At 36.0% G+C, this 26,127-nt stretch overlaps 1 protein-coding gene and 2 long non-coding RNA genes across 5 annotated transcripts in view; 2 read left to right on the top strand and 1 right to left on the bottom strand.

Annotated features, from left to right (window-relative positions):
• Positions 1-4,610: 4,610 nt before the first annotated feature.
• On the top strand, positions 4,611-14,809 carry LOC129928216 (uncharacterized). Of its 2 annotated transcripts, XR_008779803.1 has the most exons (5): positions 4,611-4,829; positions 6,735-6,892; positions 8,819-8,891; positions 9,007-9,118; positions 14,686-14,809. It is a non-coding gene; the product is annotated as an uncharacterized LOC129928216 (long non-coding RNA). The 2 variants fall into 2 exon arrangements; XR_008779802.1 differs by lacking the exon at positions 4,611-4,829 and having other exon boundaries at positions 5,625-6,892.
• A 4,988-nt stretch (positions 14,810-19,797) lies between these two features.
• On the bottom strand, positions 19,798-26,079 carry LOC129928219 (uncharacterized). Its single transcript, XR_008779807.1, has 2 exons — positions 25,866-26,079; positions 19,798-20,671 (listed from the first exon to the last, which is right to left on the bottom strand). It is a non-coding gene; the product is annotated as an uncharacterized LOC129928219 (long non-coding RNA).
• LOC129928212 (peptidyl-alpha-hydroxyglycine alpha-amidating lyase 1-like) overlaps positions 22,295-26,127 on the top strand; it is a 34,897-nt gene continuing 31,064 nt past the window's right edge. For both annotated transcript variants that reach the window (XM_056041463.1, XM_056041457.1), the window contains exon 1: positions 22,295-22,682. The gene's annotated coding sequence lies outside the window, so the exon portion shown is untranslated. The remainder of the gene's footprint in view (positions 22,683-26,127) is intronic.

Raw genomic sequence — 26,127 nt, 5'->3', positions numbered from 1 at the left:
CATTATTACGTTGGAGCGTTCAGATGACTAGACCAATATGTGAGATGAACTGCGCAATGGTTTCAAAATCAGGGAGTTCTCTGTATAGTTTTCTTTCTATAGGGGTGTTTTGGGGCTAGTGTCTTGATTGGGCCTCTTGATAAAGTATGCAGTTTTGAAGGACATGATCAGCATTCTCTGGTGATACTCCACATGGGCAGATTTTGATAGTTCCAATTTTTAGCTTCTGAAACATATGTTGTCTCATTCTGTTGTGTCTGATTCTGAGGTGAAAGACTAGACGTTGATATTTTTGGAATAGGCATTGTCTTTCTTGTGACTCAGATGAGTCTATTTCTTGTTTATTCTATTCACTCTGACCTAAACAAATCCTGGTTAAGCCCAAGTATTAATCTAGAGTGTATAAAATTCTAGCTTGATGATGCAGATCCAGACATGGCAACATTAAAAGACAGTAGTCCAGACTACAGTACTGTGATATATGTTATGCGCTTCCGCGGTGATGAGTAATTGAACTATAAACAAACTCAAAGGCTGCATACATTTTGAAATAAAATTCAAGTTTGAATTCAACCAATGAAATATTTTCAAACCTACATTATATAAAAATTAGCTTAACCAATATTCTTTATGACTATTCAAAGTCAAAGTTACTATATATAGCATTAGTCATTTATTAATTGAAAGGGGCACTTATTTTTCCTTCTAAATTCCTTATTTTTGTAGTTTTAATATACTTAACTCTCTCTGGAGGTGGCATCAAGGTTGTTCTACTGGAGATGGGATGACTTATTTATTGTTCCCCCCTTTTAGACCTTGTGATCTATAGGGCAGATGATGGTTAAAGAGCAGGATGTCATGTGACCAGCACCAACCGCCTCTACTTTTCCTAACTGAAGTCAGGTACCCATCAGAGTTGTGTGGACTCATGAGTGCCCGAAATTCTAACTCCCAGTCTTCACTGGGATTCAAACCCAGGACCCTAGTGCTTATGCACTCAACCACCCTGCGTCATCAATTCTTCCGTCCTTGTGGTTATGCAAATCATTTATATCGATGTTTCATTAATTTGACTAACTATGCCTACAGTTTCCCTAGCTAGCTATTTAACCTGTTACTGATGTAGGTGACATTTGATCAACATAATGATCCGTCTTTAATTTCTTCAACAAAAAATACTCAAAGGGAATCCTGAGATTAGGAAATTTTCTGATTCAAATTTAAAAAACAACAACTCTAGGTCCATGGCTGTTATCTGTCATGCCTGAATATATTTTATAAAATCCCTGAACTTTTTATCCCCAGATTCTAGTGAAGAAAGCTACTGTCAGGAAGTACCAGATGTATGGTCACCTGTACGAAGACTTATGTCGACAGGTAGGCAAGTACCATTTGCTATCTACAGAACCCAGTCAGTGGACAACCTAGAGGTATATGATTCAAGTTCTTCTGGACATAAAGCTGACCACAACAGTTAAACAAAGGTAAATATCAAATTAATAATTATAAATTATTGTCATCAGATTTAAAGATTGCTAAAAGAATCAACACATAGACAAGAAAATAAAAAAGAATCGGATCAATTTCAAAGCTTTCAAAGGTCTGAAATAATTGATCTAAAAGTATGTCAAGTTGATTAACTTAGGATAAATCCAGAGACTGTCTCTTAGGCTCATAAAATGTCCTAAGTTAATTAACCTTCTTATTTAGTAATACTCTTAATCTCTGCTTGACATTTACAGACTGTAGTGATTTACATCATATTGTATAGATTACAGATGTTATCTCAAAAAAGAAGATAATTACATTCATCACATTTCTAGTCATTTATGTTAATCTGTGACTTAAACTCTGCTAAGTGGTTGGGTTTCCTGTACTGGCTGATTCAAGCCATTCCATTCTCTACTGGCACTAGGGAAGAAGAAGCACTTGTAGGACCTAGCCTATGGAGTAAGATATGGGCCTCTATCATTGTGGATCTAAGTATTTGAGTAGGTTTGGCTGATCTAGTGGAAGGCATGAATTTTTTTAGAACAAAAAAATAATGAAGACCAAATTATTTAATAACAAAAACAAAAATATGTCCAGAATTATTTAGCATCATACCCATAAATTAACATTTATTAATGCTTTTATTTAAAGTCTTTAAATTTAGTCCTGTTCTTTCACTACCTTCTTTTCATGTAAAAAACTGTTTTATCTTGTGCCATGTCCTCCACAAGTAGTGGACTTCAACAAAATGACTCTGAAACTAGCTCAGTCTCTTTCCATGGCATTTCACAATAAACAGTAAGTGGGTTTGAGAGTAGGATACCTTCTATTTCTGGATCTTAAAGTAGAGTTCCTTTTATTTCTGGATCTGAAAGTAGAGTTCCTTTTATTTCTGAATCTGAGAGTAGAGTTCCTTTTATTTCTGAATCTGAGAGTAGAGTTCCTTTTATTTCTGGATCTGAAAGTAGAGTTCCTTTTATTTCTGGATCTGAGAGTAGAGTGCCTTTTATTTCTGGATCTGAGAGTAGAGTTCCTTTTATTTCTGGATCTGAGAGTAGAGTTCCTTTTATTTCTGGATCTGAGAGTAGAGTTCCATTTATTTCTGGATCTGAATGTGGTGTACCTTTTATTTATGGAGCTGAGTGTGGTGTACCTTTTAATTTTCTTCTTTGATAGTATCTTAGTGTTCTATTTGGCTAATAGTCACGTTTCTATATCAGATGGTAGAAGCTACCAATGCTCAATTTTGCCCATCAGCATTGCCCATTATATTTATCCTGGTTAACTTTTTTATATAACTCCCATTATCCCTTCCACCTCAGTTAATAAAGACTTGTGTTAAAGTCTTTTTTCATCTTCTTATATTTCTTGAAATGTTAAAGCTGTATTAGTATTGATATATTTTTTTGTTATTGTATCCATGTCTCATAAATATAACGTCTCCAAAATTAACCTGTTAGAACACAATGTGGCATCAAATTTTTTTATTATCGTCTAGAGTTCATCTAGCTAGTAGCTAGATTTAGCAGCTAGATTCTAGACTAGAGTCAGATCAGATGAGAGTGTCACTAGTCGTGACTAGAGTCTAGAGTAGATAATAACATAGATCATCTGCATCATGATCATCATACTAAATAACTAATCATACTGAATCATAGTTATGATAGTAGTAAGTAAATCTAGTAGTAACTTAAATAAGTAAATCTAGCCTGGCCTAGACTAGATCAGTAGATCATAGATGAGATCTACTAGAAATGACTAGATGAGATCTACTAGAAATGACTAGATCTAGATCTACTAGATTGTCTAGACTAGATTTACTAAATCATTTACTAGATATATAGAATAAAGTGCGAAGTTCTAGCAGCCCCGATTTGTCAAGAGGTTTGAACAGTTCACTTTTTATTGCTAAAACTTTTTTATTTGAATGTTTACCAAATTACTACTATATTGCTACTGCGCGTGCACCTTTTTTCTTTACTTCCGACACATACTATTTCCTTTTCCTTGTAAAGGCTAAGTTCATGGTGAGGTCAAACTCAGGAGGTGTGGAATTATTCTTTTTTACTACCCGATAGTGAAGGAAACGGGTAATGGGCTTAAGGCTATTTTGAAGTCTGATTGCTCATCAGCTTAAAGAGACTATTTGAAGTTGTGGAGGGTGGGAAATGGTGCAATGGATGGTGTTCTTGCACTGCAGTAAAAAGAAAATGACTATATAGTGAAAATTAAATATTAAAACATGTTTTTAGATATATTTTCTTTGATCTGTTCGAACCTTCCATCAACCCATTCGAGCTTACTAACTGGGGAAAAATCTGCTCGAGGTAAAGTACGCTTGGCGATACCTACCCTACACCTCTTTGAACTAATTTATTTAATTTTAACTAAGCCTAGTGATACATTAAACTTAATCTATTTTTATAGAAAAAAGGATGAGAAATTCAGAGATACCATCAGTTTTTTCATAGGTCAGACCGTTAGGGTGCTATAAAAATCCAAACATGAAAATTCCTGCCTGCTGGCTTAATAATTTCGAACTTCGCACTTTACTCTATGTATATTATAATATGATGTAGATCTTCTCTCTATATCTTAGTATCTAGTCTACTAGATCTGCTATGATCAGTATGAACTATCTATGATCTAGATCTATCTAGTGGACTAGTCAATCTTAGATCTAGATCTAATTATCGACTTCTAGTAGTAGTACTACTACTAGTAGATCTCTAGTCAGATCAAGATATGATTATTAATGATAGAGATAGAATCTAGATAGACTCCAGAGACAGATATATAGATAGTGATATAGCCAATCTAAATCTAATTATCGACTTCTAGTAGTAGTAATACTACTAGTAGATCTCTTGTCAGATCTAGATATGTGTATGATTATTAATGATAGAGATAGAATCTAGATAGACTCTAGAGACAGATATATAGATAGTGATATAGCCAATATACTGAATATTATTGAATATACTATAAGGCCTACCATTCTACTTTACTGTCTTTAGTTTAGGGTGGAGGCCTTAGAGTATATTATATATGATATAGATTATATTTCTAGAATTCTAGATCTAATAGAAGATCTACTAGATTCTGGAATCTCTCTCTTAGTTTTAGTTTTATAAATCTAGCTAGATTGTGAAGTAGATGGGGCTTAGAGTATAGTGTAATATGGTCTATATAGTATAAGCTGCTATATAAAATTAAACTATTCATGGTTTTACTTTCAAATTCACTTCTAGCTTTATGATTCAGAGCTAGATTTTATAGATTTAAAGACAGCTATTGTTAATAAAAACAATCAATGAAAGTGATATCCGCTGAAATAGGTAACTGATATTGATAATGTGTTATACATTGCAATTTGTTTTTAGAGATTTTAATTAATTCCTAATATATATAGAGAGAGTAGTGCAAATAGGCTTATTGTACTTTTTAAAGTACTTTTTTACTCTTAAATCAGTTACTTTTGAATTTGCTAAATTGAAAAGGAAAAAAAAAATACATTTTTATACATGTATATGGTAATTCAATATTTATTTCTGCTCCTGAAATTGAATATTTTCTCCTGAAAAACTCCTGGAAATCTCCAGAAATCCTGATCTCAGAATGGTGGGGGAACCCTGGATACTATCAGTCACCAACTTCTGTATGAATGGTTCTTTAAGTCAACAACATCTGTATGAATGGTGCTATCAGCCACCACCATTTTTATGAATGGTACTATTAGTCACCACCATCTTTATGAATAGTACTATTAGTCACCACCATCTGTATGAATGGTACTATCAGTCACTACCATCTGTATGAATGATACTATCAGTCACCACCATCTGTATGGTTCAGTGTTTAATGTATAATTGCTAAGAATGGTACTGTCAGTCACCACCATCTATATGAATGGTACTATAAGTCACCACCATCTGTTTGAATGGAGTTGTCAGTCACCACCATCTGCATTAATGGTACTATCAGTCACCACCATCTGCATGTCACTATCGGTCACCACATTCTGAATGAATGGTAATATCAGTCACCACCATCTGCTTGAATGATACTATCAGTCACCACCATCTGTATGAATTGTACTGTCAGCCATTACCATCTGTACGAATGGTACTATCAGTCACCATCATCTGTTTGAATAATACTATCAGTCACCACCATCTGTATGAATGACAGCATCTTCATCATAGCCCCAGAATTATGCAGAATAGTCTAGTATATTGTAATAAAATAACCAATACTAGAAAACCACTATATTGGCTTTATTCAACAAGATTAAGCTACAGCCAACAATGAACAAATATAAGTACATCTCTAGTTGTTGAAATACTATAGACACACACACTGAACATGACCTTCTGGCACACTGGACTCATGCAGAAAATTAATAATAAATATACACTACATATATGTTGTCACATCAAACCTGGTATGTATTGTCACATTAGAAATAGTATGTATATATGGCCTCCTTTAGTGGCGAAGCGACTATGGATCATCTCATAGAAATGAGATGAATGCCTGGGCATTAGTTATGGTTGGAACGATGTCGCCCACACATCAGTTCCCCCCACTCCACGCAGCTGATGTATCCAAAGGAACGGCAGTGCCGATACAGTTTGGGGTCAGTGGCCTTACAGGTTCTGCCAGAGTGTAGCACTGGGTGCTGCAAACTGCCTTAAGGTTGCCAGCTCCTGATTTTTCCTCAGGGTTGACTCCCAAAGCCTTTCCCATGATTGGGTATAGCTGCATAGCAACAGAGGTTTGAATTCAGAGTTTTCCTTCTCCTAGGTGGGTAGCCAGCCATGGCTAATGAGCCCCTCCTGCTCGAAGCTTACTGGTTATGGCGCCAGTTACTCACCTTTGCCCCTTCTCCTGTTAGTGAGAACAGTTCCGCCAGACTCAATATCTGAGCCACACATGAAGGCCAGGAGTTTGACTGTTTGTCAGAGGCACATAAACATTGCCACAGGTAACTCTAATGTAGTTGACTTTATTTTGTTGGTCTTTGCATTGCCAGCTCTTTATTTTCGAGGATTCATTATAGTTGGAAAAGTTTTTAAAATTGCAAGAATTCTCACTATGATTTGAGTCTCCCTGCCATTAGCTATGGATGATGTTTGATTATGACTGCTAGATATTTATTATTGTTGTGGTACAACAGATTATTGATTGTTGCATTTTCTCCATTATGTTGCCATCTATTTACTAAGTTGTATGTTTTTCAGAAAAGTGAAGACTGTGTGTGGAAGTTTGCCAGAGCCAAGCTTTGGATTTCTTTCATAGAGCCTGGGACAACACTCTCAATACCTTTTGATATCATTCCAACACCTATAGCTGTGGTGAGACTATTTCAAGGTCTCAGGACTGTATTTCTTATCAATCGGTAAGTTTGTTTATTACTGTTACTAAAATAGCTCTGTTGGTAAATAAAATTTGAATTGAACATGGACACTATGTCAAATGAACATTAAGTGGGTAAAACATGCAATTTTATTTCATTCCTTTTTCTAAATATAGTTCTACTATAAATGTTCACATTATTTTCTTAGTCATTTACAAGAGAAAGTTTTAGTTTGAATCAAATCAATATCAAGTTAATTCTTTACAAAATACTAACACATATTGCAATAACTAGTTCAGATTTGTTAAAAAACAAAAACTAAATTTTTCTTTAAGTTTATTTCTATTTCAATTTGAAAGTATTCTTACAAAAAGGTAGCCATGCAAAATGATGTTCTCTTTTGGACTGAAATGGATTGTCTCATTTTGTTGTTAAGTTACTGCAATGCAAATTGGAGTTTGAACAAATTAAAGTAAAAGCATAATAAATAGAATATATGTATAGAATTACATAATTTTAATGAATTTTCTCAATACAGGCTTTTATCTTTCAGACTAAGTTTTTTTAAGAGTAGAACAATCTTCCTTGTCAAACTGTTTTAAACCAATCTTTTGAAGTAGCCTAAGTAAATTGAATAATTTTTTCATAATATTTTTAAAATCAGGGCAAAGGAAGAATCACATTCGATATCTTTTTAACAGGATTTGTTTCACTTTTCACTGCCCATGTAAAACAGAAGAAAACAAAATTGAATGATAGTAACATTTTACTGAAATCCAAAAGGGAAAATAATTTTCTTTCACTAAGTTGAGAAAAATGATGACCTTCTTGTTTAAAACTTATTTAAAATGTTATTTTTTTCTTTGTTTTATGTCAGTTTTGCTCTAATTTAGCCTAAATCATGTTTTACACAAAGCTGATTAAATTAATTACTATTATGTAGATGCATTTTTTATAAGTAATGCTGAAAATGCATATTGAATTCTTCTTATTATTATTGTTTTTGCATTGCATTGAAAGAGAATGTCATAAGAAATAGAAATAGTTTTGTTCCTTAAATAGCCATTGCATAAGATTGTTTGACTAATCTCGCATTCCCTGTGTATCAGTCTCTCCATAGACCTTCTATAGTTCTTTGAAGTATATTTCATATTAAGGTATATATTATCTCTTTTAAATGTTGGAAGGGATTTATTTGCAATGGGTTTTTCATTATACTAGAAAAAGTATCGCCATTATTTCCTTTAATTTTAAGAAATCGGTCTAATTGAAATGGTAAAAATTAATCTAATTTTATGAATTACAGATGTCACTTTAAAAAAGATGATTAAGGCCTATGCATGTTTCTAGGTCAATCTAGTCATGCATGTTGATCATTGACTGAAATTCTGCCAAGTCTTAGGTTTTGTGACTCACTTAGGCAGCCCATTCCATGCTCTAGGGAAGAAGGAGCATTTATACAAATTTGCTCCTAGCGTATGGAACAAGAAATGTGCCTTTATCTTTGTGTCTGAGTATTTTATTGGGTTTTGTTTTTGTATTTGAAGATTCTGGTTCAGTGTTTTATGTATAATTGCTACTTTTAAGTCTTCTATCCTGAAGGCTTTCTTAATTAAGTGATTTTAGTGCCTAAGAATTATATAAAGGCCCAGTGGCTGAATGAAATAGGACTTTCAGTGTTAAAATTCTATAATATTAGGTTAAAAACAGACAAAATGCAGTAGGCTATATTTCAGCTTTATCCAATACCACACAGAAAATATTTTTTTCTTGAGCACGAGAATTTTGCCATCCACTCACTACATAGAAACTTAACTTTATTTGAATATTTTTTGTATTTTGTCTAAATATTGTTTAAAGAAATTAACACCATAATATTTTTTAAGATGAATGTTTGCTGTTGTATTTAGAAATGGTAAATCTTCACAGACATTGCAATGTTATCTTTTGAATTTATTCCCTAATCAGGTAATCATGCATCACATGCCCTCAGATATGTACAAAAAATGAAGTTTGAGAAGAAAGAGAAAGGATCAAGATGGTATACTTTGAATTTTACAAATTAAATCCTGCTAAGCTTTATTCAGTTAAAAAATCGAGTTTATGTGTAACTACTATGATTCTACAAATATTTTTTGTTTGTTTGCTATGCACAGATTTACAAGACACTAAAGAAGTTATCTATCAACTATACTCAATGTATGGACGACTTGCAGCCAGACTAGAATTATAGAGAAAGATGTTTTTCTGCTGGCTAAACATGTATGGGTATGTTTGTCTGTCTTTCATTATGTCTATCTAAAAAATAATTGTTTTTGTTTGTAATGTTGTTACAGTGCCTTGAGCTTACATTTTGTTTGTTAACAGCGCTTTATAAATAAAATTATTATTATTATTGTTATTATTATGTAATACCTATGATTCTTAAGTTGTAATACCTAGGATTCTTCTGTAGCATCTCAATTCCATTGCTAGGATCCTCCTCTCTAGCTCTGCAGTCAGCTTCCAAGACTCACAAGCATATAAAAATGTGGCCATGACCAGAGAGCGCATCAGTCTGATTTTGGTGCCTAGGGCTAAGCCTTTGTCTTTCCATATTATTTTAAGTTTTGAAAGGGCTGCTGTGGACTGTCAGTAGTTCAGGTTTTGTTCCCTTATCTGAGACAATAGCTCCTAGGTATTTGAAGTAGGCCAAAATGCTCTTTTGAATTTAATAAAGACAAGCTACAGGTTTAATAAATATTGTTAACTGCATTTGTCGACTGGTTGTCAGTAAAACCAAGACTTGGTAGAATTTAAGATTCTATTTATATTGTTACATGGTGCAGCTTTAGTGAAATCCAGTTAGTCTGTAGAACTGGCATGTCAAACATTGTCCATATATTTTTGTAATTATATATATATTTCTATATATATATGGTATATTTCTCTTCTTATAAGATTTCTAGAGCTTGATATCTTCAGTAGTGTCCAAACTAGTTTAGCTTGAATTCCCCTATCCATCCATCCATCCCAGTGGTGCTACAGCCCATGGAGGGCTCTGGCCTGCTTTAACATATCCTTCCATTCAGATCTCCTGGGCCTTTCCTCTCCACGCCCTAGCCCCAAGCTGCTTCAGATCTGCTTCCACATCATCTATCCATCGCATTCGGGGTCTGCCTTTGGGTCGCCTGCCTTTTGGTTTTTGCCTGTATACGATTTTCACCCCTCTGTTGTCTGACATTCTTTCAAGGTGACCTGCCCAACGTAGTCTGTTCTTTTTTATTTCGTTCACTTTTGGTGGGTCTTCATACAATTGATATATCTCATGGTTAGTGCGTGTCCTCCACCCTGTTTCATCCTGTATGGCACCATAGATTTTCCTAAGAATTTTTCTTTCCCAAGTGTTAAGTAAATGCACAAACTATTCCACAAAATTTGGTTAACAGAAACACCTCCGGGTGAGTGGAAAAAGGGCTTGCTAATAAAAATACCAAAGAGTGGAGATCTATCACAATGTGAGAAATGGCGAGGCATCACTTTGCTGTCAGTACCAAGCAAGATTTTTAGCAGAATCCTACTAAACAGAATAAGGGAGCATGTGATGAACACCTAAGGGAAGAACAGGCCGGATTCAGAAAAGGGAGATCTTGTGCTGACCAAATAGCTACACTCAGGATAATTGTAGAACAATGTGTCGAATGGCAATCTCCTCTCTATGCAACTTTTGTCGACTTTGAAAAAGCTTTTGATAGTGTCGACAGAGAATCTATTAGGACTGTAATGAGACATTATGGGATCCCCAATAAAATAATAACCATAATCAAGAACCTTTATGATGGTTTCACCTGCCAAGTAACCCACTGTGGCAAGCTGTCAGAGGAATTTCCAGTCACAACAGGAGTCAAACAGGGATGTCTTCTTTCACCACTACTGTTCCTTCTAGTACTGGATTGGGTCACAAAAGAAGCCTACTCTAACGCAGGGAAAGGAATCCAATGGACTCTCACACAAAAGCTGGAAGATCTGGAATTCGCTGATGACATAGCCCTATTATCACACAGACTACAGGATATGCAAGAAAAGGTCACAGCTTTAAGCGAAGTAGGAAAAAGAGTAGGCCTCAAAATAAACCATCAAAAAACTAAAGTACTTAAAGTAAACAATAAACAAATCGGAGACATAGTATTGGATTTTCAGACAATAGACCAAGTAGAAAATTTTATATACCTTGGGAGTGTAGTCAGTATATCAGGTGGAACAGATGAAGACATTAAACGCTGTATAAATCTAGCACGTCAGACATTTACACAGCTAAAACCAACCTGGAAATCTCCTTACATCTCAAACAAGACTAAACTAAGAATCTTTAACTCTAATGTCAAGGCTGTCCTACTGTATGGTTCTGAAACATGGAGAACAACTGAAGCCACAACAAAAAAAAATACAGACCTTCATCAACAGATGCCTGAGAAATATCCTAAAAATACACTGGTATGACAAAGTAGAAAACACCAAACTGTGGGAGATGAGTGGACAAAAAAATATAGAAGTGCAGATCTTAGAGAGGAAGTGGAGATGGATTGGTCACACCCTTAGAAAAGATACCAGCAACAGAGCTAGGCAGGCCTTAGAGTGGAACCCCCAGGGAACAAGACGCAGAGGAAGACCAAAAAGAACATGGCGACGCAGTGTACTTGAAGAAGCAGAGAAGACCGGGAAGAGCTGGGACACCATCAAAAAGCTCGCAAGAGACTGTGGAGAGTGGTGTGTTTTGGTCGAGGCCCTATGTTCCATGAGGAACTCAAAGGAGTGATGATGATGAAGTGTTAAGTAAATTTTCAGATGTCTTTGTCAGTGTCCAGGACTCACTTTCATACATTGCTGCTGGTCTTATTATAGTTTTGTATATTATTTTCTTGGTTTTCCTTGAAATCGTTTTGCTCTTAAGTAAATGGTGGGTGCTATAAAATGCCCTGTTGCCTCCTGCTATTCTTTCCTTTATTTCTGTTAGTAGGTCATTTTTGAAATTAATAGTACTTCCTAGATATTTGAAAGTTTGGACGTTTTCAAATTCGTGGTGTTTGATTTTGATATTTTGTCCCTCTGTTTGATTGTCTCTTGTCATTGTAATGTACTTGGTTTTACTGTCATTGACCTCAAGTCCTGCTGGTCGAGATGCTTCTTCTAGTTGTATGAAGGCTCTAGCCATGTCAGAGGTTTCTTTACCCAATAAGGCAATGTCATCGGCATAAGCAAGGTATTGTAGAAATTGTTGGTTGTGGACCGGTGTTTTCTCTCCTGAAGTAGTTAGTAATAGTTCCCCTTGTGTTTATGTGTATATTTCCTATAACTCTCTCCAGTGTTAAATTGAAAAGCATGCAGGAAAGTGCGTCTCCTTGTCTTAATCCTTGTTTAATCCTAAATTCCAGTGAGTCTTCTCCTTGTATTATGACTTTGCTTTTTGAGTTGTTTAATGTCATATGTATAAGTCTTGTCAGCTTGTTGGGTATTCCAAAATCCTGTAGAGTGTCTTATAGGTATTTCCTTCTGATACTGTCATAAGTCATTTTATAGTCTATAAAGAGTTGGTGGATTGGTATGTTGTATTCATGGCATTTTTCTAGTATACATCTTAGTGTGAAGATGTGGTCGGTTGTGGATTTGTTGGGTCTGAAACCACATTGGTAGTCACCTAAGATTTCTTCTGAATATTTTCCAAGTCTCTTAGTTATAAGCCTAGACAGTATCTTATAAGTCACATTTAGTAGAGAGATTCCTCTGTAATTACAGCACTTTAACTTGGATCCTTTTTTGTGTATTGGGGTTATAAGAGCCGTTTCCCATTCTGTTGGTATTACTTCTTCTTCCCAAATTCTTGATATTAGTCTGTGTATTTGGGAATGTAAGTCTTTCCCTCCATATTTAATTAGTTCTGCTGTGATTTGGTCCTCTCCTGGTGCTTTGTGATTCTTCATGGTCCTAATTATTTCTGATGTTTCAATGAGTGTTGGAGGGTTCACTAAGGGATCTGGTCCCCCATGTGGCAGTTTATATTCTCCATTATCTCCATCTTCAGTGGTATTTAGGATCTCCTCAAAGTATTCAGCCCATCTCTCAAAGACCCTGCTGTTTTCTGTAATATAGCATGCTTTATTATTTCCCAATGCTCATTTATGTTATTTTCGCTGTCCTTTTCTAATGTTGTCAGTTGCGTTTGGAGTGCCATTCTATAAGTTTCTGCAACAAGTGGATCCTTTGTGAGTTTTTGACTATCATATTGCTGTGCTCTCTTTCTTTGGTAATTGTGTATGGTACTTATTCTTTGTCTAAGTTTAGCTTTTACTAGTAGGTGGTCTGAGCCAGCATTGGCTCCTCTGAAACTTCTAACATCTAGTATGTCTGATCCATGATTCTTATCTATGAATACATGATCTATTTGATTCTGGGTGTTGCTATCAGGTGAGATCCAGGTAACCTTGTGAATATTCTTATGTTGGAATTTTGTGCTGCTGATAGACATTCCTTTTCCTGATGCAAAATCCACTAATCTTATGCCATTATTGTTGGTCTCTTCATGTAAGCTTTCTTTGCCAATTATTGGTCTGAATGCTGGTTCCTTTCCAATTTTTGCATTGAAATCTCCTAGTACTATTTTGATGTCATGCTTTGGTGCTTCATCATAAATTCTTTCCAGTCCATCATAGAAGGCTTCTTTTGTGTTATCATCTGCATCTTCAGTAGGGGCATGAACAATGATAAATGATATGTTGAAGAATTTTCCTTTCAAACGCAGTGAGCAGAGTCTGTCACTTACAGGTTTAAATCCAATGACATTACCTACCATTTCCTTTTTAACAGCAAAACCTGTACCTAAGTTGTTAGTGCTTCCACCACTATAAAATATAGTATACTCCTTGGTTCTGAGAATGTCAGAGTCTTTCCACCTGATTTCCTGTAGAGCTACAAGCGGTATCCTATATTTCTTTAACACTTCAGTAAGTTGGGCTAGCGCACCTGCTCTATAAAGGCTTAGCACGTTCCATGTCGCAAAACAAAAATCATGTCCTTTTCCAGGCCTAGGTCGTTTTCCATTGTGGAGTTTTTGATCTCCCATCGAGCGCCTCCCCAGGTGGCGGATAGGGGAATGCCCTCCAGATATGGTGGGTACCGGGGAAATAAAATACCCGGGGTGGACCAAAATCAAACCTGCTGCCTTGCAGGAAGTGGAGGGATCCACAAAGGCTAGGGCACCTTACCCGAAAATAAAGGCAGCTATCCAGAGAGCTGAAAGGGGCAGCCCCCCAGATGGTTATGCACAGGGCTAACAACTCTGTCATATAAAAAATACTGTTACGAAAGCTAATACACACAAGAATTCCCCTATCACTAAGACTTTAAACACATTATCTTTTATTTGTCAGCTGAATCCCTTCATTATCTCATAAACAATCGTTCTGATCAAGATGCAGACCAAGTTCTCTAAATTAGATCAGCATACAGACTAATGAAATAATCTCCTATGAGTTACAGGCAAAACTTAAAGTCTACATCAAATTTTTTTTCTTTTGGATAATATTACAAACAGGAATGGAAAATATGGCCAACAGATCTTGTGTGGTGCCCCAATGGTCCAATAACTAAGGGATAGGTTAATATGATAATACATAATAGGTTAGCTAAAACTTACAGGTTAATTCAGGAAATTAAGTTAACTTTCTAATTTATTTATTTTTTTTGTACTAAAACTTTCTTTTTAAGTACTAATTTGATTAAACTAATTAAAAAATAGCTTTCAGTTCCAGTGTCTACACTAATCTTCTTTGTCTAGGTCATTAATTGTAAATGTTTTTCAGATAATGATGCAGAGAATTTCCTGGTGATCAAGAATTAGGAGCTGCACACAGTTTAATGAAACCATATTTTAGGAACAGATAGAAAACAAAGAACTACAGCAAAGATGGCCTGTTCTTATTCTTCCTCATGGCAAGTAGATTTTTTAAAGCATTATGATATAGTTTCCCTTTCAGACCTTGTGGTCCAAAGGGCAAATGATGTAAAGTCATCTCTGTTTCTGTGGCCTACGGTTATGGTATAGCTATTTTAAATAGAACTTTCTATCTTTGAATGAATGCATAATTAAAAAAAAAAAAGGCAACATAAATTAGATAGATCCGTATCAGTGCTTTACATTTTGACTCTGTTCTGGGCTATTCCCCATCCATTTCCATCCTGCCAACTTTCCTTCTTGGTCTGCAGGTTTGATCTATGTTTGTGTCACAGATTCCTTATTATATTTATAATAATAACTCTATAGAATCTACCTTAGTTCTCGATTCGTCTAGGTGTCCCTGGTTCAGTTCTAGTTAACGAAATAAAACAATGAAAGCACTAGATCAAACACATAAACTTTAATCAGCTTTACTGCATATCACACACGCTGGTCTCTGTCTAACAACCAACACACTTCCAGTCATTCGCGCAGATTGTAAAAATAGATTATACATACATAAACACATTCATCCATGACATCTCGCCCCTCCTAAAATTATAATCGATTTTTACAAAGATTACTAAATAAAATGATTATAAAACAAATATCAAACATTACACCACAATACAACAAAAATGTTTGTTCGATACGCCACAAATGCTCTGAATATGCCACACAGGCGTTTATGTATCCAAACAAACTTGAACATAGTCACACAGACTTTAATGTAGTCACACAGACTTTAATGTAGTCACACACACTGCAATGTAATAGGCACACAGTCTATAGTTAAGACACACAGTCTTAGAAGATGAAGACACACAGTCTTAAAAGATGAAGACACACAGTCTTAAAAGCTGAAGACACACAGTCTTAAAAGATGAAGACACACAGTCTTTAAAGATGAAGACACAAAGTCTTAGTTGTAGACAGAAAGTCTACCATCAAGCAACAAAGTCTAAACTGTTGAAGACACAAAGTCTTCGTTGAAGCAACACATGCTTGTGAGAAGCCACGTAGGCTTATATCTATGTTAAGCGTGGCAGAATGTCTGCTATGACGTTTCCTTTACCTGGAATATGCTGCACTTCGAACTGAAAGTCCTGGTGGCAGAATGTCTGCTATGACGTTTCCTTTACCTGGAATATGCTGCACTTCGAACTGAAAGTCCTGAAGCATCAGGGGCCCAGCGAGTTACCCTGGAATTCACCGACTTGTGTTTAAACAGCGTAAGGGTGCGTGATCTGTGCGCAGTACGAATGTTCTGCCCAATAGATATCTGGCCAACTTGGTTACTGCCCAAACAACTGCCAAGCACTCTCTTTCTACTGTGCTGTATCTTTGTTCGTGCTGTCCCCATATGACCCACAAAAGGTGAGTCATGACCTAACTCCAAAATTCTTTATCTTTCGGCGGCAGGGATGACTAGCTGTAGTTTCTCTTTGTTATCTTGTCTCATCAGAAGTCCATTTTTCACTTTAAATTTACTGGTGGGACGCTTTGCCAATTCAAAAAGTTTAACCAATGTTTGGTCCTCCTTTTGTTTCAATGCATAACTGGATGTTAATTCTGATTCTGGCTGTTCAATCTATGTAGGATCGGTTGTCCCATGTTTTCTATTACACCAGATTGAGATCTAGTTACCGCAATAGTAACTTCTGACATTGCTCACCTTTGCCACTTGTAGATATCTGTGATGGTAGGCTCAGTTATGCCAGTCACGTTTCCTAGAATCAAGTCAGCTGCAGGCCTCTCCAACACACATGCTTCAACTTTTCCAGATAAAAATGGCGTATCAATGTCAATGACAGCTGTGGGATATTCTTCAATTGTTCCTCCAAATGTCATACATTAGACTTTCTTACCCGTCAACTGGTGAGGGTGCACATGTAGTCTCTTCACTCCAATTGTGGTCGCTCCTGTGTCTCTCAAGACCCAAATAGATTTCTTCCCAACGAATCCAGGATACATTTTTAATTTCCCGGCGTCACAAGTTACAGCTCCAGCCATCTGGATCTGATCAGATTCATGGAGTTGTTCACCATGTTGATAGTCTATGCAAACTGACGCATTGTATGGATGTCCAGTTGGTCTTCCCCTGTTGCTGGTTTTAAACTCCTGACTTCTGCTTGAACCCATAGTCTCATTTCGTCTTAAGGGGCTTTTGTTTCTACATTGGACTGCTAAATGACCCGTTTTGAAACACTTAAAACATTTTCTTTTTTCACCAACACTTCTTTTCTGCAGACGGTCCTGTCTCCATTCTTGTTTAAATCGACTTCTGTTATCATTAGTCTTTGCAGCAAATTGTCTTCTCTGGATGTGCAGTAATATAGTGCTGACACAACTTGACTGCTGTTGGCACATCTTTCGGTTTCCTTTCATGTAGAAAAGCCACTAACTGAGGATTGCAAAATGTGAGGATCTTGTCTCTGATGAAAAGATCAATGAGACCTTCGAATGTCTTTTTAGTATTAGACAATTCTACCCAACGCATTAAGTATCTTCTAATGTCCTCAACAAATTCATGAAATGGCTGGTTTCTCTCTGGTTTAGCTTTATGGAACTTCTCTCTATACCCATCATCTGTCAAATTGTATCTTTTCATTAATACTTCTTTCACCTTGTCATATTCCTCTAAATCTTTCTTAGAAAAGTTGATACAAGCTTGCAGTGCCTTTCCCTGTGACAATGTGTATAGATGACTTCCCCACAGAGTTTTAGGTATTTCTGTAGCTTGAGCATGTACTTCAAATCTTGCCAAATATGCATCCATTTGATCCACATTCTCATTAAAAGGTGGCAACTTTGGTTTCCATACAGGTTTTATATGCTCTTTAAGTTCTCCTTTCGTCTCCCTAAGCTCCAACTCTCTTACTCTCAATCTGTGTATTTCTACCTCAGCTTCTTTCTCTTAAGCTCTCTCCACCACCTCTCTTTCTTTATCTCTTTCTTCTCTCTCTTTAACACGTTCTTCATGCTCTCTGTCTTCTCTTTCTTTTTCTTTCTTTTCCAGCTTGACTTCTCTTTCTTTCACCCACTCCTGTAGAGCTGTCCCACACAATCCCATCTCTTTTCCAGCAGCTATTAACTGTGTTAATCTCTCTGACATTTTGTTTATATCTCTAGCATACAATATACACAACACAAATAGTTTTATCACTGTGTTTGACCTGGTTTCGTCTCGGCTGATTGACTTAGTTTTTTTTCCCGCCATTGCACATGAGCGCACACTCTTCACGACTTCACAGCCTTCTTTGTCCTTGACCTTTTAACAATGGCGAACCGCAGTTCTGCCTAATGTCTTCCAAGACTAAGTCAAGTAACTAGATAAACGAGCCTCCAAATATGTCACAGATTCCTTATTATATTTATAATAATAACTCTATAGAATCTACCTTAGTTCTCAATACGTCTAGCTGTCCCTGGTTCAATTCTAGTTAACGAAATAAAACAATGAAACCACTAGATCAAACACATAAACTAGATTATACATACATACACACATTCATCCGTGACAGTTTGCATGGGTCTACCAGACTTTCTCTTCCTCTCTGGGTTCCAGTCCAGTCTTGCAATGTTGTCTACTGTTCTTCTCAGTGTGTGCCCAATGCATCCCCATGTGCATCATTTGATTTCTTGTTCTATATCTCTTTACTTTTTTGTTTCCCATAGGCTGTAGTTTGATATTTTGGCTCAATGAATAAGGTTTATACTGTAATAATTTCAGTATTCTTCTCAAAAGGTTGGCTGATTGTTAAAGGGCTTGGTTTCTGAATCTAAGGGTCTTGGGTTCGAAGACTGGGATGGAATTTCTAGAATGACCCCTAGCCCTAATACGTACCTGACATTTGTTGTTGAAAGTAAAGGTGGCAGGTCATTGTGCTTTGCACATGACACTCTTGCTAGACAATGTTGACAGAAAGTGTTATGTGTACTCCTCAAAAGTTTTATATGAAATAATTTGTTTTTTAAACAAAGCTAGACATTAAATTTCAGTTGTGATTGATTTCAGCCCACCGACACAAGGGACATACTTTTAGACTTAGATCCTCCCCCCTCTGGCACATTGGGTAGCAAGCTGTCTCCAAAAAGATCTGTCATTGGCAGAAGCCTCTCCCCTCATACTTATAGAAATATAAAAATATGGTGACTTCTAGAAAAGAGAAAAATGGAAAGACAAACTAAACTTTGTCAATGTATTTAAAAAAAAACAATGTTGAACCAGCTAATAGTTTATGATGAGAAATGTCATCAGCCAGCCACCTTGGCATCAGTACCAAGATTGACTGCTATCCAAAAAACTGCCAAACCAAATGTTAGGCACTATCATCTTTGTCTTGTAGATGGCATTCAAAGAGGATGCAGTTTAAAGTTTCATAAGGGTAGCTGACTAAACATTAATGGGGAAGTGGACAAAAGATATGAATACCATCATTTATATTTATTTAACTTCTGCATTATACTTTTTATATTTTGCATTTTAAAATGTAATTTTTATTTTCATTTTATCATTATTTTTTTTTAGATCAAAGGAATGTACATGCTGCTGATATAGAACAAGTTTCTGACTGCTTCCAGATCAGTGTTCTTAGTTCCGCTAATGATCTACTATTGCACGATAAATAAGCAAAGTCCTGAAAAGCCTGCAGAATCTTGAAGCACACTTTAGTTAATAAGCAGGGTGTCATATGGCCTGCACAATGATCAACAGTTAGCAGTAATGACATACTTCAATGAACCAGTCCTACTTACGCCAAGATGACAATGTCTTTTTTAGTACTGTATTGTATATTATTTTACACCTTAATTGGTCACTGTAAAAAAAAAAAACTAAGTAAAATATTTTTAAAGCTATAGCGAGTATAATTTATTTTTTTTAGAATCCAATGTAGATAGTTTGTTTTTTAGGTGTTATTATTAATAGTAGTAATAGTGTTATGAAATAAAAACTAAAGAATTATGTTAAGACATATTTTATATGGAAGCTCTTTAATAGCATTCAACAAATTACATAATCTACTAGTAGCAAATAATGGCCTACCATTATCTCTAATATAAAAAACAAAAATGATAAAAAATACCTTTTAATATTAATAGCATTGTAACTAACTAAAAAGCAATTAAACTATTATTGAAAACACAAAGTATTGACCATCACTGTATCCATAATAATAGTAATGGTCTGGTTGTACTTTTTGTTATGGCTGCTCTCGTGCTATGATATTTTGAAGTGATACCCAGATGTAGTGCCATCCGGACACAATGTGTGATTGTTATCCTGGTCAGAGCTCATCATTGAATATTAGGAGCATTTTTGGCACATAGCTTACAAATATTTTTTTTTCAATTGCGACCCTTACAATGTGTGATGCACACAGGTTCTTGTTGAAACAATGTGGTCATGGAGATTATTGTAGTCAACTGCATTGAGTTTATCATAGTGTGCATCTTCAAAATCGACACTAGCGGCTGGGAAAAAGGTGGCACAGGATAGATCCACATGGAGAGAGAGCATAAAGGAAGGGTCTCCGATTGCAGATGCCATACACAACAGCAGAAAGGTGACAATGCAATGGTTGCTGGTGATTACATGTGACCACAGCTGTGTATCAATTGGCCTCTTTAACCACACCAGAAGTTGCAAAGGGAAAAGATCTTTTCTCAGAGAGGTAAAATGCCACAGACATGAAATCTTTAGGCAGCATCTAGATCTAATTGATGTTGTCAGCATTAGAATCTATGTAGTAAATTTAAAGGCTGTTAGGGTTATTTTTCTTTCAGCAGCACTTGCAGGTAGTATTATTGGAGTTTCAGAAGTTGTTGATCTAGTTGTATTCAAAACAGGGCTGCAATCAAGAAAAAGAAATATAAAATGTTAATAAAAGAAATAATTCAATTGTCTGAAAGTAAACATCTAAATATAATGTTCTTTAAAAATCTATTGTTTATGCGTGAAGAGTGTTGAAATTTTTACAAGTCTATAGATTGCATTTTAAGAATCATGTAATAATAATCAGATTAGAAAAGTCTAGATTTAGAATTATTAAATAGAGATATAGAATCTAGATCTAGCAAGACCAGCAAGTGAAATGTAGGATACTAAACAAAAAAAGTTCAAGTCAGTTTTTAGTCAGTACAACATGAGTCATACTCTAGAAAATAGATATAAGCCTAGATTCTACTAAATACCTAATCTAGGCAAAAGACAGAGAGGAATGGAGAAAGACGTTCGACGAATCTTTTATGGTGCCCCAACGGTCCATTAGACTAAGTGTAGTTCTTTAAAAACAATTGTTTATGCGTGAAGATAGTTGAAATTTGTTTACAAGTCTATAGATTGCATTTTAAGAATCATTTATTATAATAATAATCAAATTAGAAAAGTCTAGATTTAGAATTAATAAATAGAGATATAGAATCTAGATATAGCAAGTAAAAATGTATGATACTAAACAAAAAAGCGAAGCAGCGAATAGGAAAACAAAATGTCACGAAATTTAGGAGGGACTGAACAAAAACAGTAAAAAAAAAAAAAAAACTTAGCGTACCAGCTGTAAAGGACCTCACAACTCGGCCAAAATTAAAACTGGCCAGTTCAGGTGTGTGGTCATTACTCAATGCACTTGTAACTAAAAGTGTTTATTCTACTTTGGTCGGCCACTTCTCAAAATGCCGGGGAATCCCTGGCCAATACCCAATTTGCGGATTCAAGTCTGTTAGGTATTGCTGTAACGATAATTTTCAGCTTGCTGCTTTTTCAAGAAAATGCCCTACCCCCGTCATCTGTGTGTGTGTGTGTTTTACTGCAGTTTCATTGTTAGTGTTATTCCTCGGCTCGTGCGAAGCAGAACGTTGTGACACCGGACATTTTGGTGCTCAATGTATTTGAATCATTATACATTTTCATTTATTTTACTATGTCTTTTAAAAAATAATCCTTTTCAATGTTTTGTTTGTTTTTGGACGCCTCCAAGCGAGAGTGTGGCGGAAATGGAATAAATCGCCCTGGCTGCCTACAAAGATCAGTGTCTATCAAGAAGTGGTTCTCCCAACTCTTCTATAAAGATCGGAGAAATGGGTACTATACAGAAAGCAGATACTTCTTGAACGCTTTTCCCAATGACTTCTGCGCTCTTCCCGGAACATACGCTGACAAGAGCAGTATTGTTCTTGTGAATGCGGTATGGACATGATAGAGGGATTGCTTATAATAGTTTGACAGCGACGCTGGGCAGGGCACGTATATCGTACTGGGGACGACCATATGCCAAAGGCAATCTTTTGGTAAGATGAAAGATGGTTGGAGACTTTGGAGCAAGTATACAGCCATGCTTCACGCCATTCTTTACAGAGAAATAAGCTGATATGTCACCATTGTATCTGATTTGACTCTTTTGAGACTCGTGCTATTGGTTCAAAATAGTAACTTGGAAGGCATCCGATCCAAGATAGTATCCTACACACGGCATCGCGTACTCACTGTGCCAGATGTTTTGGTAGTAGATTCTAGTAGCAGTAGTTTTTGGTAGTAGATTCTATATTTATAGTAAATTTACAATAAAGGTCATTCATGCAAGAGATACCAAACATTGTATTGACCGGGTTTCTTAATGTGTTAGTTTGATTTTTACATGAATTGTTTCAGACACGGAAAAAAAAGTTTGACCTATTTTTAGTGAAAGCAGACGTGTTATTGCAGTTCATGCGCGCACTTATTTCTTTTCGATCATTTACTTTTTGTATAGAAATGTGCTTCAGTGAAGTTCAGATATTGGAATAATTAGATTCTTCAACAGATTGGATTATTATAATCATACGGGTATTACAGGCAAAGTTTGGATTATTTATTACGCAAAGGTAAGATTCTTTTTCTTAGAAGCTAAAAAAGAAATGACATGAACATCCAACTTCATGAAAAGATCTATTAAAAAATGTTGGCCTAAGTCAATATAAAAAAGACAACTTACAAATAATGAAAAAATAATAATACTGTATAAATGTCTATGTCTCTCTTTCTATGTATAGGCCTATATAAAGCAATAAATATATTGTTGTAAACCTGGTGGTGACACAGATGGAGGTAGTGCTGTGTATTTTTAGCCTACCCAAATCGCCACTGTCCAGCGCTGGAAGAGCGGTCAACTGTGACCAGTGACAGTACTCGCCAGTTCGGCAACGACCTGTGTGTAAATATTACGCACGCAAGTCACGGCGAAAGTGATCAACTGGAGTGGTCAAGAAGGTTCGAGTAGGCCAGTAGAGACACTATATAAGAGCGAGTGTGTTAGAAAGACTTGACTTCACGTTACCTCGCAATGTGACCAGTACGAGGCGAGAACCAGCATGGTGTGTGAAGTCAGGCGTAACAAGACTAGGTTTTTGTAAAATGTAAAATGTTTTACATGTTTCGGATGTTCCTTCAGAGTTGAAGATAGTTTACTTCCTAGTCCAAACCTCCCGCAGGACGACGGGGGATGGGAGCGGGCAGGATTTGAACCCTCGACCATCGATAAATCCGAACGACAGTCCAGTACGCAAACCGCACGACCAGGCAGCCACAGTTTTTGTAAAGACAGTGTTAATGTTGTTGCCAATTGCGATGTATTTGACATTAAACTGACTGATACTTTGGAGCACTGAGTTGTGAGGTTCTTTAAGTTCGTTGTGTCGTAAGGTGCAGTTAGAAGAGAGCCTGAACAGTAGTAGAGACATAACAATATAGATCTATATACGCAGGGCTTTTTTTGTAACGGAAGGCATCGCTACGGAGTACCGGCACCTTTTTGGAATGTGGGGGAAAAATTATTACTTTTCTTGTATTTTAACGTAGATCTATATTATTAATTTATTAGTAGTTAAAAGTTAGGCAATCAATCACTGAGTACCGGCACCTATTTTTTTTAATTAAAAAAAAAGCCATGATTCCTTCATTGTGAAATGCTTATTGTTCTATTATAGTACATTATTGACACGAGACATGAATTCGACAATTATTTGCATTACAAAGAGAGCAAAAGATTCTGACGATGGCATTGATTCTCATCTTATAAATTACTGACATCACTTCAAAAAAAAAAAAAGATGATGATTACATCTTACGCGTGTCAATCTAGTCATGCATGTTATCCTATGACTTAAATTCTGCCAAGTCATTGGTTTTCCTGACTGACTCAAATAACCCATTCAATGCTCTAATAGCACAAGGAAAGCACTTACTTTTAAGTCTTCTATCCTAAAGGTTTCTAAATTTAGTGATTTTACAAAAGGTGTCTAATCAAATAAGAATATTCGTTTGCTATGAATCTCGCTGCTCTATTTTGTGTCTGTTACAGTTTGGTCACTTTCTTTGAGTTGAGGGGTTCCAAACAGATGCATATATATATTCTACTATTCGCATACTATGAATAACAGCACAATAAACCACTTTTTTTTAAGGCAAAACAAATCAAAGTCGATTAAAACTATTTTGTCATCTCAAAAAATTGAGAAACTATTTTAAGCTTACTTTATGTATCATCATTTGTAACTGTAAGTGTTCTTACATAGCTTATATCAATTCAGCCTATCTTAATGTTTTCTTGAGTTGATTGCTGAAACCTAACCCTTCCTGCCATAAATAGGCTTACTGCCAGTGGAAGTGTATTTTCAATGTACATTGACAATCAGTGAGCGAAGGCTTAAGCTAAGCCAGAAACATAAAAATAGTGATATTTCTCAAATACAACATGCAGCCCTGATTGATAAACTGACAGTAGTCCAATTAGCTACTTTATATCAATAGTCATCCCTTTTACTGCTTCGATGCTCTGTGTACTTTAACTGCAGCAATTTGAATGTTTCGTGTTTGCAATAGCTAGTGTGTTGTAATTTTTTGTTTTATCAGAGCATTCGGGTAATCAACCCTAGGGAAAAAAATGTAACACTTTCATTCACATCCCCCCCTCTCTCTGCCCTAGACTGAACACTAAAAGTTGGACAGTAAACCATTAGTGTGTTGGTTTGGTCAGATAGACCTAGCTTGTATAGTCGATGTCTCGATACGTCGACTAGTTGCTATATATGATGAAAAGACTGCCTTGTATTTTTCCTTGTGCGTAATACTAATAGCGTTGAGTTGTCTAGCGATCAAATAACACATCTGTCAATGAAAAATCTAGATCTGGGTGTAATAAAACGGTTGCCTGACCTAGTCAGGAAAACCAGTGACTTGGCAGAATTTAGGTCATTGGTTAATATGCATGACTAAATGCATGACGTGTATGAAGTAATCATCTTTTTTGAAGTAACGTCTGTATTATTATATAAGATAAGATAAAACGGGACCTCAAAACAGTGAACATTGATACTGGGAAGACATAGCCCTAGAACACTACGCGGAGAGAGATGGTGACCAAGAAATGTATGGACAGTGAAAAATCACGGGCCTCAGCTCTGGAAGAAAAGAGTGCCATACGAAAAATGTCCTGCTCATCTAGATAGACCAATAAAGCGAAATAGGCCACCTGTTAATGCGTAAAATGTGGACTACAATAGGGCTCTACAGTTATATACACGAAAAAGTGTTCTGCGAGATTAACGTTAGTCGTTGTACGACTGAATGAGGCCAACACTTTTACACAGGTCAAATGTGTCTTACCCCGCCCTATTTTTGAAAAATGGATCTAGCGTGCACCAGTTACGTGTGTGTAGGATTTTTGTAAATTTCAGATCTACTTGTGACTATTCTAATATAAGCTATTAATAATACCGCTCTAATATTGACTATAAGATAATTATTTATTATTAAACTGTATAATTATAACTGATTTAAAAAATAAAATACGCATTAAAAAAAAACTTGCGTCCTGAAAAAAAGACCACGCATTTCCCCTTTGTTAGCACCTCCTACCAGCACAGTTGACTACACAGTGGGGCGGAGTAAGAAGTTGCCGTATTCCGCGTTAAAACGGCGCCTTCGACATACACGGAGGTCACGGTTAAAATGCACAGAACACCTTGTGATGTTTTTGCTAAATCGGAAGGCGTGTTTCACAGACTAACCAATCAAATCTTCCTAGGCTTTCAAGTTAGGCAGACTCTAGAAGCACGTGTAGTTGTTAATGTCTATTATTTGCGGCCAAAATTTTAGGTGATCATATTCAAATCATCATTGCTCATTACTTCAAATCACTACACCTTACAGTAGATTATATCTAGATACAATAGAGGCACATTCCTAGGCCAAATTTCTACAAATGCTCCAGCTTCCCTAGTGATAGAGCATGGAATGGGTTGCAGAATAAATGCATGACGCATAGAGGTT

The sequence above is a fragment of the Biomphalaria glabrata genome, chromosome 9, assembly GCF_947242115.1.
Source record: "Biomphalaria glabrata chromosome 9, xgBioGlab47.1, whole genome shotgun sequence".
NCBI lineage: Eukaryota > Metazoa > Mollusca > Gastropoda > Planorbidae > Biomphalaria > Biomphalaria glabrata.
The sequence above is the reverse complement of the archived record's forward strand: the minus strand, read 5'-3'. Positions and strand labels throughout refer to the sequence as shown.